Source organism: Marmota monax, unplaced genomic scaffold, assembly GCF_021218885.2.
Source record: "Marmota monax isolate L192 unplaced genomic scaffold, Marmota_monax_Labrador192_F-V1.1 WCK01_AAM20220418_F8-fsc00020, whole genome shotgun sequence".
Classification (NCBI taxonomy): domain Eukaryota; kingdom Metazoa; phylum Chordata; class Mammalia; order Rodentia; family Sciuridae; genus Marmota; species Marmota monax.
Window position 1 is genome coordinate 6,814,815 of NW_026692912.1, and position 16,715 is coordinate 6,831,529.

The 16,715-nt window shown below is 38.7% G+C and overlaps 1 protein-coding gene across 3 annotated transcripts in view; it reads left to right on the top strand.

Moving 5' to 3' along the window:
* Nucleotides 1–3,368: 3,368 nt before the first annotated feature.
* Kiaa1958 (KIAA1958 ortholog) overlaps nucleotides 3,369–16,715 on the top strand; it is a 142,748-nt gene continuing 129,401 nt past the window's right edge. For 2 of the 3 annotated variants that reach the window (XM_046451222.2, XM_046451221.2), the window contains exon 1: nucleotides 3,369–3,604. The gene's annotated coding sequence lies outside the window, so the exon portion shown is untranslated. Of the gene's footprint in view, nucleotides 3,605–3,869; nucleotides 4,072–16,715 lie in introns of those variants that run through there. The other variant, XM_046451220.2, reaches the window with a different exon arrangement.

Sequence of the window (16,715 nt, forward strand, 5' to 3'; positions counted from 1 at the left end):
TGGAATAAAGTTTTTCATTTTGTTAACTAGCTTTTCAGATATAGTAATCTTCAGGAAAATATTAATGTAATTCAACTAATTGCAGTATGTATTCTATTTAAGATATGTTAAAAACAAACAAACAAACAAACCCTACTTTCTTTTGCTATCGATTTGCCTGATCTGGATATTTCATATAAATGGAATCATGTAGGACCTTTTGTGACTAATTTTTCCTTAGTATGTTTTTAAGGTTCATCCATGTTTCTTATGGTTTGGATCTTTAAAGTCCCTAGAAAAGCTCAGGTGTTAGGCAACGCAGTAATGTTCAGAGGTGAAATGATTGTAGATTATGAGAGCTATAACCTCACCAGTGGATCGGTCCATTTGATGGATTGATAATTTGGTTGGGCTATGTGATGGTAACTGTGGGCAGGTGGGGTGTGGTTGTGGTTGGAGGAAGTAGGTCACCGGGGTGTGCCTTTGAGGGTTACATTTTGTCCCTGGCTCCTTGCTCTTCCTGTTTCTCAGCTGCCATGGGCTGAGCAGTTTTCTTCTGCCATACCTTTCTGCTATGACGTTCTACCTCACCTCAGGCTCACAGCAATGGAGTTGACCAACCATGAATTGAATCTCTGAAACCATAAGCCATAATAAACTTTTCCTTCTCTAACTTGTTCTTGTCAGGCATTTTGGTCACAGTGATGAAAAGCTGACAAACAGTGTCATAGCATTGGGGCAGTGTCATTAATTTAATACAGTTGCTGCTTAGATACCCATTTTTAGGCCTGATATAAGTTATCTGGAACCCAGTTGTACCCTGTCATCTTTGACCTAGTTAAAACTTCCTCTCCCTGTGTGGTAGTTTGTGATATAACCAACTTTTCCCTCATCCCAGTGACCCAAAACCCAACATATCCCACAGCTGCTGGCCACGATAAAACTTAATAGTCAATACCAGAGTTCTGTAAATAAATTCTCCCCTTTTGCAAGTATTGTCTTTAAACCAGCCAATTCATAACTCCCTCAGAAAGTTTAGGACATAATGCCCGTAGTCCTTAATAAATGCATAGTCCTATAATTTCACTTCTCTCAACCTCTTGTCTTTTTCTTCTTTACCTGCTTCAACGAGCTGCTTCCTGCCCCCAGACTTCATGTCAATCTGTCAGCACTTCTGACTTTCCTAGGATCTGGGAGTAATAAATTTGTGTTTCATCCATTTTGTTTTCACCTCATTATGTCTTATCTAACACACTTGAACCTAAATTTCCCCTGGTCAGGACTCTCCTAAAATAGGTGGCCATTTCAGCTATGATCACTCTATAGAGAGACTTTAAGACCAAATTAGAAGCCACGGGACTGGGGATGTGGCTCAGTGGTAGAGTGCTTGCTCAAGGCCCTCAGTTCTATACCTAGCACACGGGGGAAAAATTAAAGAAAAAACGAAATTAAAACAAAAGTTGGGCAAGTGGCGTGTGTGTGGTCTCAGCTGCATATATATAATGACTTATTTCACTCAGAATGTCTTCCAAGTTCTCCATATTATAGCATGTGACAGATTTCCTATTTTTAGCACTGAATAATATTTTACTGTAAATATATATCACATTTTCTTTATCCATTCCATGCATCCGGCAGGGTTGCTTCTACCTCTTGGGTATTGTATATAATGCTGCAGTGAACATAGGGTGCTGACAACTCTTAAGACCTTGCCTTCAGTTCTTTTTCTTTTTTTGTTTAATATTTACTTTTCTTTTTTAGGTTTAGATGGACACAACACAATGCCTTTATTTTTATGTGGTGCTGAGGATTGAACCTGGGTCCCGCCTGCGCTAGGTGATCGCGCTACCCCTGAGCCACAATCCCAGCCCCGCCTTCAGTTCTTTTGGATATATTCAGAAGTGAGATTCACTGGATCATACAGTAATTCTATTTATAATTTTTTGAGGCCCCTCCATACTGTTTTGCCTAGTGGTTGTACCTTCTCACATTTTCATCAATAGTACACAAGGGTTCCAATTTCTCCACAGGATCACATCTTTGGAATTAACTATGAGATTTGTGTTTGCTTTTTGTTCAAAAGTATCAAAAACATTAACACATTAATTTCATTCACTCTAGCCCAGGAAGGGTGTTGATATGGGATGAATGGTCTCTCGACTGAGAAGGGCTGACATATAAGATAATTTACTAATGGGGCAGTGCAAGCTAGCTGCCCAGATTTGGGATGACCTTGGATTCTTTCTCTTTTGTTCAGTCATACTCTTCCATTATCTACCTTAAAGGTAGGAGTAACTAAGGCTTTACTGTACTAGATGGAGTGAGGCCAAGATGTGGGCATCATATAAGGTTCATCAGACATATTGCAAATGTTGCATATTGCAAACATTATTGTTTTGAATATAGAGTTGTGAATATAATGGGAATTAAGAGCATAGACTCTAGAACCTGATTGCCTGGGATGAATCTGGGTTCCTCTAACTACTTTTTTTTTTCCTCTAGCTACTTTCTATATGATCTTGAACAGATTTCTTAATTTTTCTAGGCCTCAGTTTCCTTATTCAAAAAATGGTAATGCTAACAGCACCCACTTCCTAGAGTTCTTAGAATTAAATAAATTAATATTAAGTTCTTGGTAAGTGCTGTGGAAGTGTTTTGTTAGATAAAATAAAGGTCCAATCTTGCCTCTCTTGTGCCCTGTCCTGTGAGAGTGGTCTGGTGTCCCTGGGGTGCTCTAACATTAGTTGGTGTGAGCTTTAGATGCTACTAAACAGTCCCCGTCCCTCGGTGGGATAGGTGTGTCACAGGTGAATGTTAGACATCTCCATGGGGTAGCAGTGACGGTAAGCTGTGTGGTAGAACGTCGGACAGAAGTGTTCCAGCACATCCCTGGGTGTGGAGGGGACTCTACTTAGTGCTTCATAACAGGTGCCACGCACGTCACGAACGGGGCAGGTTCTGTCAGCTCCCTGCTTTTAGGTTGGGGTGTGAGGCACTAGAAGACAGCAGGGACCTCAGGCCCGCGGTGTGTGACGGCGGCGGGGCTGGCACCTCAGACAGAACGTGGCTCCCACACCTGTCCGGGCGGTGGGAACTAACTCCCGCGCGCGTACGACGGGTTGTCCCAAACCTTTCGGGCCAGCGCGCCCGCCGCGGCAAGCGCGCGTGTGTGCTGCAGGACTGTCGGTCCGCACCACCTCCGGGCAGCGACTCCTGCGAGCGCGGTGCACGTCGTAGGAGGTGTCGTTACACACTTCCTGTGGGTCTCGCCGACCACGGCGCGCTTCCGGTGCCGGCTGGAGCCCGGGGTCCGAGCCCCCGCCCCGCGCCCGGCCCCGCCCCGCCCGCGCCCCGCCCCCCGCGCTCCGAGCCGGGCGCGCGGAGCCCGGGGCGCGAGGAGCGGCGCACGCTGGTGGCCGAGCCAGGCTGGCGCCCGTACCCCCCGCCAGCACCGCCTTCTGCCGCCCGCGGGCGCTTTCTTCGTTCCACTTGCCTTTGGTGCCCGGCCCTCCGGCCGCCCTCCTGCCCCCTCCCCTCCGTCCCGCCCCGTCCAGCCGGGGCTGCCCGGCTCCCGCAGGCCCCCAGCCGCCCGCGTTCCTATGGACAGACGCACAGACACCTGCAGGTGGGTGAGAACCCGCGCGCGGGGCGGGGACTAGCGCGCCGACGCGGCGACCCGGGCAGGGAGCCCCTTTGTGTGGGGGCGGCCGCGCAGTGACCCGGCTGAACCCTCCTTTTGTCTCCTCTGGGGGAGCGAGGCCGGAGCGAGGGCACGGACCCGCGCGGCCGGACGTCGGCGGCCGCGGGCTTGGGGTTCTGGATCTGGGGGCGGAGACCGGGCGGGCGGGAACGCTCGCGAGCGGGCGGCGGCGTTTCCCGGGCCAGGCGCCTGGCATCTCCCGTGGCCGCCGCGGTCGCGCTGCTGGGGTCTGGCTCCCTGCTCCTGCTCGCGGGTCTGAGGAGGTGGGAAGGAGGGCGGGAAGGAGGAGAAGAGGTCTGCCCTCCTACTTTCCAAGTCCGAGATGGTCATGGAGAAAGAGAGGTGGTTCAGGGCTTCGTGGGACTTGTTTCCCTTCGCGGAGGCTCGCCGAGGTGCGTTTGGGGCGTGTGTGAAGGAACGTGCACCGCTGCGCTCCCTTATTTATTGTTTCTAACGGAGGAGGGCTTTCTCCGAAAGGCTCTTCCGTCCCCCACCCCCATCTGAGGCTGCGCACAGTGATTTGTGTTTGTTATCAAATATATCAAGGAACGTAGTCCCCTGGGTAGGAGGAGGTTGGGCTGACCAACATCACATCAAAATAAGACCCAAATCACAGACTGCTTTTGGCTTTCTGTAGCCAATTTTTTGAAAAAGATTAGATTGATACTTGGAAAAATGAGTGTGATTACGATTTTTACGATTACATTTCTGTTTTTGTTTTGAAGTTTTGGAGTAAAGTTTTGTCCCCCCCCCCCCCTTCCCGCCACACACACACTGTTAGGATTAACATGAGAATATGGTACTGTTACAGACGAGACAGGTAGTGACAGCCTCCATGGTGGGGGTTATGTTGGAATGCAATAAGCAAGGTTCTAGTCTAACGTTTAGGCTAAAAATCCTCCCTTCACTGGTTGAAGATATGAGATCTTTCACATATGGGGAGAACGTGAATATTAGAATTGAGTTTTTCCCCCTGTGATTATACTTCCCTTATTTTATTGAATGCATTTATATATTCTGTGAAGATAACCAAAGATGAAGTTGTTATGTATAGTATTTTGAAAAGTACCGTAGGGTGATATTTCTGATCTCTTAGATGGCTAAGTTGTTTTGTAAACAGTTGCTATATATTTGTAGTTGCTGAAATAATAAATGAAGTTCAGTAAGCATCCAGAAAATGAATTTGACGGATTCAGATTTTTAATGTAGGTGTGGAGTTTTATCTTTATATTAATCTCAATCTGATGCTTAGTTCTGGAAACTTTTTTCTTTTACTATATGAGAATTCATATCGACAAACTTAAATCTGACAGTTACCAAGGAGATTTTTTTTTTAAGCAGTTTTGAGGAGCAAAATTGGACAATTATAGGTACAGGCATTTGGAGCAAGTGGAGTTTTTTTTCAGAAAAGCATTATCATCTGAACTTGAAGGGAAAAAAGTAGAAAAATACTTGTTATTTAAATTTCCATCAAGTAAGGTGAAGAAATTAATCAGAAAAATACAATTTAATGCATTTTTATCTAGGCAAACTAATTTTTGTTAGTATACCAAAGTTTAATAGTATACCAAAGTTTAATATGCCTAAAATAGTGATCTTTTTCTAGGAGAAAATTTTATCCTCAGTTCTGCCCCAATTACATTAATAGATTAATATTATCATCATGACTCATTTTATAAATGCCTGACTGTACATTAGTACACACTTTACTTAAAACCCAGAATAGGCTTCATGGAACAATGACCCAGCAAACCTCTTTGAGGTGATCAAATTTTATAGATCTTGCTGTGACTTCCGGTCTAGATTAGGCAAATAAATTTAAACTCTGCACAGAGCTTAATGAGTGGCTCTGGTAGGGCCCTTGACCAATGTTCTTCCCACACCCCTTTACATTATGAATAGTCCAAAGAGGAGAGATACTAAAATTATGTGTGGCTTTATCATGAATTGTGGAAGGGAGTTCTAGACCATTCTCAGAATTCTGGCTCTTAAGCTGGTTGAAGTACTAAAAAAGATAAGCTAACAAATTGAATTGCTTGTTTATGCATTTACCAGACTGTCAGTGGTAGTGATAAGATTTAACAAAGAATCACTGTGTAAACTAAACATTAACAAAGTGTGGCCTGTATTGAGAATTGGTTTGGGAAATTGTAGTTGCGCCTGACAGTTTTCTTGATCAGCACTATGGTGCCTTTATGTGGCCTAAAAGATAATATCTAGTTTTTAGTTTGTTTTTTTTTTTATTGATATGTAAATACTATTTTAGATGTTTGTGTTATAATATTTTGATATAATCAGAAACATCCTAGAAAATATTACATACATTCAACTTATTTCCCATTTGGTAATTGGTGTTCAGGAAGGGATATAAATTATCTTCCTTTTTTAAAAAATTATTTTTTATTTTTAGGTGGACACAGTATCTTTATTTTTTATTTTTATGTGGTTCTGGGGATTGAACCCAGTGGCCTCATGGGTGCTAGGCAAGCACTCTACCACTGAGCCACAACCCTAGCCATATCTTCCATTTTTCACAGGTCAATTTTTTTCCTGTTGCTTTTTACATTTTTATAAATAATATTTCCAGAAAATTTTGGATTTGTGTAAAATTGGATTTTAAAATACAGCTGACGTGAGATTTTTAAGACAACACTAAGCTGTCTACAATTACATTTTTTTTAATATTTATTTTTCAGTTTTAGGTGGACACAATATCTTTATTTTTATTTTTATGTGGTGCCGAGAATTGAACCCAGTGCCTCACTCATGCTAGGCGAGCGTGCTACCACTTGAGCCACATTCCCAACCCCTGCAATTAAATTTTATCAGCTTTAAAATCCATAGATTTTTCTGGCATTTTCTTCTTTGTTAATTACCAATATATTGCTGATACTATTAAAGGATACTTTAAAAATAGCCACTTTGATAACTGGAACTATCAAATGATTAGTGTTAGTATTGGTAATAATCAAATAGAAAACTGGAAAGTAACAGTTTTGTTCTTTATAATAGATCTTTGACTTTCAAGTCCTTTTTTCATGTTGTTTTTATAGCTGGATGGGGAAGTAGGTCTGACCTGAGAGGTGTGGAAGTCAACTCTTATTCCAGCTTCTTTTAACCTGCATTGTTTAAAAACAGCAAGAGCCCAGGCTGCTTGCTGAAAATGCAGAATTCATTCTTGGATTAATATTCTGGTACCAGATGTATGAGGCTGGCTCCAAAGAAGCTTTTTCTTTTAAATACTGTCAAAAATAGAGAAGCTGAAGATTGGAGAGAAGCCATTTATTTTGAACAGTTTATTTTATGACAGTTTGTGTTTGTAAAGAAACCTGCTCATAATATTTACTTAAGAGATCTACATAGTTGCCCAAAGAAGCCCTACAGGTTTCTCTTTTTTCTTTAAAAAAGTTTCCATAGAGCTTAACTCTTATGTGATACTTCCTGACTTTGCTTCTGATTAGTTGATTTATGGACTTTATTTACCAGCATGATTGGAGAATTCTTTTGCTAGACTGAAATTGCACTCTGCCTGGGCTCTGGTCTGTTTCCTAGGTAACAAATGCACTGCATAGATTCCATAATGAGGACTGTGGTTGGCTAGTTACTGTGTAAATTCTGTTGTTTGGTAAAGCTTAGTCTCAAATTCAAATAAAGGTCAAGAAAGCAAAAGTACTGAAAATGCAAATTTTGAAATTTTATTTTGTATCCAGTGCCAACAAAGTTTAATGCGCTTTTTCAGAGAATTATACAGCAGCATTTAAGTTTGTTTTGCAAAGTCTTACACTTAAACAGTTGGAGAGCTTTTTCAATATTTTGTACTGTTAATGCTAATGGCACTAGTGACAAAGAGGATATATTTCAGAACATGTTATCATTCATGCAAATACTATAGAAAACAAAGGGATGGTGTGATATCAGTGATAGTTTTACACTGAAAGGGAAGCAATATATATCTCAAAAGGAAAAAATTGTACAACTTCAGGTGAAATGTAACTTTAAAAATATTGATGTTAAAACGTTAAGGAAACTTTTAAAAACATTAAAAATCTCACCATAAAATGATACATTTGTACGCTAGCCTTTTTTTTTTTTTTTTTACTTCTGATTTGCCTGAACTTTGATGGGCCTGGAACCAAGGAGCAGGTTTCCCTTATTGTAATTCCAAGTTAGAGAATATCTTTCATCTCTACCCTACTCTTCTGTTGAGATCTATAGCTTCTATCATTCTAGGTGAAGGTCCAAAGTAGTATGTGTGGAATTGCTAATAACTATTAAATGTTTGTTTAAAAAAAAAAAAAAAAGGAAGAAAAGAAACCTACAAAAACCCAGAATTTCACTAAAACCCTTTTTAAATGCCTTTTGACTTGATGTCTCAAATTTTTTTTTTTGTTAATCATTAAGGATTCTCTTGGCTCAAATATTAAAACACAACTCTTTAATTCCAGAGAATTATCCAAATTTGTCCCCATTAATTTCTCTCGCTTGACCAGATTGATTTTGAATTATTCATTTATTTTTTAGTTGGATTTTCTTTATCTTCTTGATTTTCCTCAAAGCTGACACTGCTTATATTTCTATCCTTTTCTAATTGTAAATATTGTATCCTTTCACATTTTTCTTATTTTTTCCATTGTAAATATTTGTTATGATTTTTAGATTTTATGATTGCATTGGGTAAGGCATAATCCCACCTATAAAACAACGTATTTTATTTTGGGAATTCATATTTTTAGGATAGAGTTAATAATATTTGTGGATTCTTATCCAGTTAGGACACTTCCTCTCCCCAGCCTACGTTCATTTGGTAAGGCTGCCATACCAAAGTTTCACACACTGGGTGGCTTAAACAACAAAAATTTCTTTTCTTTTCTTTTTAAAAATATTTTTAGTTGTAGATGGACATGATACCTTTATTTTATTTGTTTTATTTTTATGGGGTGCTAAGGGTCGAACCCAGTGCCCCACACATGCTATGCAGGCATTCTACCACTTAGCTAGAACCCCAGCCCCCCAAATTTATTTTCTGACAGTTCTGGAGGCTAGACATCAGATCAAGATTTCATCAGGGTTGGGTTGTTTCGGATTATAGATGCCATTACTTCCCTGTGTCTTCACATGGTTTCCCTGTGCTGTGCCCTAATCTCCCTTTATAAGGACATCAGTCAAAAGGTGTATCAGCTTCCACACATGTGGCTTCATCTTACCTTAATTGCTTCTTTTAAAGCCTTTATTACAAATATGTCATATTTGGAGGTGCTAGGGGTTAGGACTTGAACAGATGAATCGGGAAAATGCAGTTGAGCCTATAACATAGCCTGTCCCCTACCCATTTCTTGCTTTATGTATATACATGCATACTTCATTTCAAATGTGTGATTTCTCTGGTTTCATCTTTTATGTTGTATTTTTTCCCCATATCTCCAACAAATTTGTTTTATAAAGGAACACAGGGCAGAGAAGTATGTAAAAGAAAATGAAAATATAGCTGTTTTGCTCATTGTTTTAGAACTACAACAGACAAGTTCAGAGACTGCCTTGTGCAAAAAAATAAGGTTTCAAAGATTGCAGGGTGTGGTGTGGTTACCTATAATCCAGCTACTTGGGAGGCTGAGACAGGAGAATTGCAAGTTGGAAACCAGCCCTGGCAATTTATGAGACCTTTCTCAAAATAATTTTTTTTTTTTTTTTAAAGGGGTGGGGATGTAGCTCAGTGACAGAGCTTGTGTAGCATGTTCAAGGCCTGGAGTTTGATCTCTAATACTGGGGGTGGGGGGTGGGGTGGGGAAACAGATTCAAAATTTAAAGTGTTCCCTCAGCAAAGCTGATGATTTTAGTCTCTGTTGTGTGATATTGTGAACTTTAGTTCATGATTCTACCTTGGGTCTAGAAAAAAATTGGTAAAATGTTTGGGTTCGTGTGTTAACATACTTACCAAAGTTCCTCCCCAGGATGCTTGAGCCAGGTAGGGTTGTACTTGTTAAACTCCTTGTTATGCCCATAGCATCAGTGTGTTATATTTCTCCAACACCTGAATAGTGCACTCTACTATCTTTGAATTACTTCTGACATGTCTGCACTTTTGATCCCCACCTTTTGGTTGCACATGGCTGACAGGGTGGGAACTCTTGCAGTTGTAGAAGTTGTGGCACATGTCCTTAGTCATGGCACATTTCTGTGCCTATAAATCATTACTCTGTTGGCAGTTTGTTATTGTCAGGCCCCAAAATGGAGCAATCTGATCAACCCAATAATATGCTATTAAAAATAATTAAAGTAGATGGTTAAAGGTTTTATTTTGTTTTCAATTTTCATATTCATTATTTTAAAATATTTTGAATGGTTTAGAGTTGAAGGTTCTTAATTGGTTTGTAACACTAGAGAATGTCATGATGGTCAAATTCAATGGAAATGCTAAAGTTATTTTCTTGTGAATTCTGAGGACATGTTTCTTTTGATTGTCTATTTCAGATATTGGTCTTGCTGCTTTTATATAAGTTCTACACCATCCCGTCATTTCACCCATTCCTTGTTTGAGAATTTAATAGGGCCTCTCCTGAAATACAGAATCTTTTGATTCCAAATACCAACCAGGTATATTCATTTGGTAGTTCGCAAGTATTTCACATTTGACATGTCCCAAACTTGACATAATATCTTCTTCTCCAAATCTGTGTCTTCTCTCATACTCCCCAGCTCAGTGAATGGTACCACCTTCCATCCATTTTCCCATCCATTTCCCTAGATACATAGGAGTTTCGGTGATTCCTGTGTTATTCTCAATCCTTTTTTCTGTTCACAAACTCCTAGATCAGTCTGTTCTTTCTCCCCAAGATTTCTCAGTTCTCTTTGACCCTAGCTGTTACTTTTGTAATAAGTCTTAATTCTGCAGTTAAATATATTCATTGTGCAACACAAGTCCTTATGATAAAGCTCCTATAATCATTTACTTGTCTGTAGTGCATCAAATCCTCACAAATGGCTCATGTGAAAAATATCCTTTTAATATGAAAAACTATTCATTTGTAGCTTTTATACTTGAAAGGCCAGTTTGGCCAAATAAAAATACTTGACTCACCTTTTCTTCCATCAAGTAGCTTGAAAAATGTACTTTATTCTAGGGATTGGCAAACTTCTGAGAAAAGCCAGATAGTAATTAAGTTTTCAAGTTATAGATCTCTGTCACAATTATTTAACTGTCATTGCATCTCAAGAGCAGCCATAGAAAGTATGAAAATGAACTATCATGTGTGTGTTCCAGAAGATTTTATTTTTAGAACCAGGCAGTGGGCTGGATTTGGTCCATAAGTCATAGTTGACTGAACCTTTTCAAAAAATAAAATACAATTTTAAATGCATATTAGTTGTACAAGTTGAGGGTTTTACTGTGCCCTTTCCATATATGCATAGTGCTTTGATCATGTCCATCCTGCTGTTGTCCTCCTCCCCCAACCTCCTTCCTCTACACTAACAGTCCTTCTTTTACTTTGAGGTCATTCTTTTTTGCTTATTTGCTTTAGTTTCCACACATATGAAAGAAAATATGCATTACTTGTCTTATCAGGTCTTATTTGATTGTATTTCAGTGGTAAAATGTGTTTCAAACTCTAAACCAACATGATTTTCTTTTTCTTTTTTTTGTAAATAACTATCTTTTTTGCCTATATGCCAAAAGTACTTTTTTGTTTATCTTTAAAGGCAATAATTTTACTAGAATCTGTCTGCATGTTGACTGTTCTTTATTAATTTCCCCATAAATACAATCTATTTTATTGTATTAGCCTCAGTATATTTTTTATACTTTCATTAGTTATAGTTCTGTAGTATTGTTTCATTATTTTTATTTTTCAGGTATCCTATTATATGTATGTTGGATCTTTGGTGCTTGTCTTTACATCTGTACCTTCTTCAAATTCCTTTTAACTCAGTTTTTGTGTTTGCTTTATTGCTGAGAGCCACGGCCGAGTCTGTATGGCCCCTGGCATTTTGCCAACAGTATTGATTGACAGGCGAGGCATTACTATTGCCTCTGCCGCAACTTTTGAGTTCTCGCACTATTTTGGAGTTCTTATGGGGATTTCCGGGGATTCCCCGAGAGTTCCCATTGGTTGGGGAAGTGCAGGAGGAGGGATTTCCGGGAGAGATATTTCCGGCTGGGGGTTTCCTGAACAAGCCTCGTGGCGTTGGGGAGGTTTCCCCGGGAGCTGTGTGAAGTGTTTTCCTACAGTTTAAAAATAAAGTTTGTTCCTGCTTCAGCGGCTAGTGATTTGTGCCCAGCCAGACTGCGGCTCTTTATGTTTATATTTGTACTTTCCCCTACTTATATTTAAGATTCTTCAGTGTGCTTTCCATGATATCTGTGAAGTCTAGTGTTCCTTCTAGTTTTGTTTACCTTTCTTTCTTTCTTTTTTTTTGTATCCTGGATTCTGTCATTGATGTTTGTATATCTAGCTAGTCTAATTTTTTTTTTTTTTTGTAGTTGTAGATGTACAGCATGGCTTTATTTTATTTATTTTTTATGTGGTACTAAGGATTGAACCCAGTGCCTCACACGTGCTAGGCAAGCATTCTGCTGCAGCCCCAGCTACAGCCCCAGCCCCTAGTCTAATTTTTTAACTCTTCTGTTTCTCATTTATGCTACTCTTTCATAACTTTTATCATTTTCTAAATTCCTTTAATTCATTTTGAAATATTACTTTATTATCCTTATCTGTTTTATGGCCATTTTAAAAATATATACATATATTTTATATGTGTATATATTTTAGTTGTAGATGGACACAATACTTTTATTTTGTTTTTATTTATTTATTTATTTTTAATTTTTTTTCTTTAGAGAGAGAATTTTTATTTTATTTATTTTTTCTTTTAGTTTTCAGCGGACATAACATCTTTGTATGTATGTGGTGCTGAGTATCGAACCCAGGCCACACGCATGCCAGGCGAGCGCGCTACCTCTTGAGCCACATCCCCAGCCCTTGTTTTTATTTTTATGTGGTACCAAGGATTGATCCCAGTGCCTCATGCATGATAGGCAACCGGGCACTTTACCACTGAGCCACAACCCCGGCCCCTGCTTTATGGCCATTTAAAATTTTTTTTGTGATGTACCTTCATTGGTTATTGGTATATTATTTGGTTCTTTTTAATCTTCCTTCTCATTGTGCCTTTTCATAAGGTTAAACTAATTCTTTTTCTTTTGTTCATATTTAAGTTAGATGGATTTGCCTGTATTTTAGTTTTCTTAGTCTCATGGTTTGAAGATTTTTCTCCTTTGTTGCTTATGTGAAGTATTTTAAAATATGGCTATTTGGGGGTTGGGGTATACTCATGTAGGAGGCAGGAGAAGCATTTGAACTCAGGAGATCAAGGCCAGCCAGGGTCACATAGCAAGACTGTGTCTCAAAAAAAAAAAAAAAAAAAAGTGTTGGAGGCGTAGCTCACTGATAGAGTTCTTGCTTAACATGTGCTGAGGCCCTGGGTTCAATTCCTAGCACCAGGAAGAAATAAAGGCCACTCAGTTTAAGTCAAGTGAAAAGAATCATTGTGTGCCCTCTAAAATAGCTAAATGGAAAAAGATTAAAAAAATGTCAAATGCTGTGAGAATGTAGACTGTTACTTTGCTCTGCTATTAGAAGTGTAAATTGGTATGGTAATCTAAATTGGTACTAGCAATTTGGAAAGCTATTTGGCAGTATCAAAGTTAGACATGCATATTTTATGGCTCTGTATTTCCACTTGAAAATATATACTTACCAAAATAAATGTACTAGAGTGTTCATAGCAGTATTGATAATATCACGGAACTGAACTCTGCCCAGTGACTATCAGTATAGTGTGTAGTCAAATGTTACATTGTTGGGCCCAAATTAATCACATGTCCTAGCATCTCCTGTTGTCTCCCTTCCCAGTGAGTCTTGATTTTTACCATGTAACTTGACCAATTGATTAAGTTTTATACAACAGAGGCTTGATAAATGCTTACACATTGAGGGGGAAATCCTATCCTGAGGCTACCATGAAAGGAAGTCCTGAAGTAAGAAAGGTCACATGGAAGAGAATCGAGGTGCCCCAGCTGAAGACCAGCATTTATTGTAAGTCATTGGTGTGAGGCTATCGTTGATTTTATAGCTTAGCTAACTTTAACAGTTAAAAGTAGCTGCATGAACAAGTCCAGATAAAGTCAGGGAAGTAGCTGTGAGATAACCTATTGAATTGTGAGAAATAAGAAGTCATTTTAAGCCACAAAATGTCAGGTGGCCTGTTATACAACATTAAACTGACTCAAAATGAATAACTGGATGTTGGTATATTGACATATGGTATTGTAGAGCAACGAGAATGAACAGTCTACATCTGCATGCAGTGGTGTGTACAAGTCTCAGACATATGTTGAGCTAAGGAAGCCAGATACAGTTCACGATAAATGCCTCCACATATATAATATCCCCAAATAGGGAAAATCCATCTGTTCTGTTAGAAGTCAGAATAGTGGCTACCCCTGGGGGATTAGTGTTGGCATGAACATAGGAAAAAGTGGAAGCTACCCAGGTGCTGGAAATGTTCTTTTTCTTGATCTGGTCCCTGAAATACATAAATTTGTTCTGTTTGTAAAGTTGGGAAATGGCAACAAGGTGTTCATCTATTTGTTCATTTATTATTTCTTCCCTTACCTGTTTGTATATTTCAAGATAAAGGAAAAATAAGGCCTTTTATATAGCCTCTTCAGTGGTATTCTCAGGTTGGTCTTTTTTGATATCTCTCTCCTTTATCCCTTGATAAACCTCTCTGGTTGATTTGGATTCTAGGGCCATAGTTTTCTTCCAAAGAAGACCTCTTAGTAGGTGGTCTCCTCTAGCAGCCTGATAAGCTTTATTGATTGTTCTTAGACACAGTTTCTCTTAAATGGGACCTCTCTTTTTGAGGGTAGTTTTTTGAAAATGGTTTTTCCCCCCTAACTCTTAAAACCACTAGAAGGCTTTCTCTCTGCTCCCTTATCTGCCCAATTGCTGATCATGTGTAGATATTTTTGTGGATGTTTTACCTATGCCTACTTATTTAGTATTCATGGGGCTACCTTATCACTTAATTTTATTGAACATTCTGGTTATTCTGTTTGCTCCATCTCTGTGTGTGCACGAGCATGTGTACATGTAATGTGTTTCCTATTGAGATAATTGTCAATTTACTTGTACTTGTAAGATAATGATACAGAGAAGTTCTTTGCATATTTTTCTTACTTTGCTCCAGTGATAACATTTTGCAAAACTACTTAAAATGTCACAACCAGGTAATTGACTGTTACTGTGCCAGATTATGTTCCTCCAATTTGTATGTTGAATCCTTAACTCCTAGAACCTTAGACTATGTCTGTATTTGTAAGTAGGGCCTTTAAAAAGATGATTAAGATGAAGCTGTTAGGGTGAGCCCTAGTCCAGTTTGACTAGTGTCCTTATAGAGGAGGAAATTTAGACAAGAGAGAAATCAGGGGAATGCACACAGGAAAAACTATGTGAGGACATAACAAGAAGGTGGCCATCTGCAAGCCAAGGAGAGAAACTTAAGTAAATTTATGTTTTTTCAGGCATCCAGTCTAGTATTTTGTTACAGTAGCCCTAGCAAACTAATACATTGATACTAATACCACACTTGTTCAAATATCCCATTTCACTGATACTCATTTGTGTATGTGCTAAGTTCAATACAGTTTAACTAACACCTGTTCAGGTTCCTGCTTTTACCGTCCCTCCATTACCACCCTGCCCCCATCCACCCCATTGCTAAACTCTATAAAAACCATTAAATTTCTTAACTTAAAACTATTATGTAAATGGGAGCATACAGTGTGCTACTTTTTGGGATTGGCTTTTTTTGTGTAACATAATTCTCTGGAGACACATGAAAGTTATTGCATGTATTGGTACTTTGTTTCTTTCTATTACTGAGTAGTAGTTCCTGAGTGAACCATAGTTTATCCTCTGAAGGATGACATCTGGGCTAATTCTAGTCTTCACTATTACAAATTTAGCTGTTATGAACATTTATATACAGGTTTTGGCATGAACATAGTTTTTCTCAGAGATACATAGGTTTTTAATACCAAGGGTATTAATTGTTGGCTTATTTAGTAATTGCATATTTAGTTTTTCAATTAACTGCCAAACTTTTCCAGGGTGATTGTATTCACTAGCAATGTATATGTGATATAGTTTATCCACATCCTTGTCAGCATTTGGGGTTGTCACTGTTTTATTTTAACTACACTATCTAGTGAGTGTGTAGTATTATCTCGTCCAGGTTTTAATTTGCATTCTCGTAACAGCTGGTGTGTAATATCTTTTCATGTGCTTATTTGGCATCTATATGTGTCTTCCAAGAAATGTCTCTTATTCTTTGATTCTTTTCTAATGGGATTTTTAAAAACATGTTTTTTTTTAATATTTATTTTTTAGTTTTAGGTGAACACATATCTTTATTTTATTTTTATTTGGTGCTGAGGATTGAATCCAGTGCCTCACACATGCAAGGAGAGCGTGCTACCACTTGAGCCACATCCCCAGCTCTAAAAAATGTTGAGTTTTGAGCTCTTTATGTATTCTAGATACTAGTCCTTTATTGGTTATGTGCTATGTAGATACCCATTCTGTAGTTTATCTTTTCCTTATGGGCTTTTGCAGAACAAAATATTTTTAAAAAATATTTATTTTTTAGTTTTAGGTGGACACAATATTTTATATTTATGTGGTGTTGAGGAATGAACCCAGTGCCTCATTCATGCTAGGCAAGCATTCTACAACTTAGCCACAACCCCAGCCCATCAGAATAAAATATTTTTTATTTTTATCAATTTTCCATTTATGGATTGTGCTTTTAGTATCAAGTTTAAGAACTGCCTAGCCCCACATCTCAGAGATTTTCTTCTATTTTCTTTTCTACAACTTTTGTAGGTTTACATTTTATAATTAAGTCTATAATTATGTTTGTACGAATTTTTAATTAAGGTGTGAGTTTTAGGCTGAGATTTTCTCTCTTTGCCTGT